The sequence below is a fragment of the Myotis daubentonii genome, chromosome X, assembly GCF_963259705.1.
Source record: "Myotis daubentonii chromosome X, mMyoDau2.1, whole genome shotgun sequence".
NCBI lineage: Eukaryota > Metazoa > Chordata > Mammalia > Chiroptera > Vespertilionidae > Myotis > Myotis daubentonii.
Genome location: NC_081861.1, coordinates 36,001,730 through 36,002,671, shown reverse-complemented (window position 1 = coordinate 36,002,671; position 942 = coordinate 36,001,730).

Here is a 942-nt window from a genome sequence, read left to right as displayed (position 1 = left end):
ATTTCAGAGAAGAAAATGAAGGTTGAAAAGTTAAAAAAATGATACATGGTTTAGCATCAACTGAAGACAAACATATTATCTATTACTAACAGAAGATAAAAGTTACAACACAATTATCAACACTTGCAATGTAATTTAAAACAAGTTTTATGCCCCAAATGCTAAAAGGTGGGTCCTATACATCACAGGGCACATACAAGTTCATGTAAAGACAAAGCACCAATTAAATGATTTAATTCTCTCATCTACTGCCCATTAAATAGAGAAATCTGGGACATCTTTGCACATAGACTGATTTTTAAACCTTGACCAGCACTCTGGGATCTTGGACAAAGAAGTAGAAAAAAATCAGTATTGCTCAGGATCAAGATTGCTGAAGAAAACTGGGAGGGTAGAAGTGAAGGGGGAGGGAGAGGGAGGGGAGGGACTTGCCCCAAGTCCCTTGTTCACCTACTACTTCTGATTCTGTAGTGGTCTCCTGGCTGTGTTCAGTAGTGATTGCACACTGACACTACTGATAGTTTTTGTGTTTTGGTCTCAAAGCTTTTGTCCTTTCATTGTCTGTGAGTTTCTGTCCCATATGAAGTTCTTGCACAACATATCTCTATCATCAACCCCTTGGGGTACTAGTTAAGCTCAGTCATCCTGGGGGCGCCTGGGCAAATGGCAAGAACAGAAGCATTACCAAGCAGTCCTGTGTGTGCATGTTGGTAGTACAGCCCTGACCTTGCAGGGACCTTTTTCCGATTGTCTTCTGTTGGGCGGGTGGGTGCTGTACAGGGAGGGGATCGCACCCAGTGGCAACAACCAAGCTGCTAAATTGCTGAGCTGGTTTTAATTGAAGGAGGTTTTAAGGCAGGTAGGCAACATCCTGTTGTTCGGGTGCTCCTCTCTCTTTTTTGAACTGGGAGTCAGGTGGCTGACTCGTGCTTGGTTGCAACA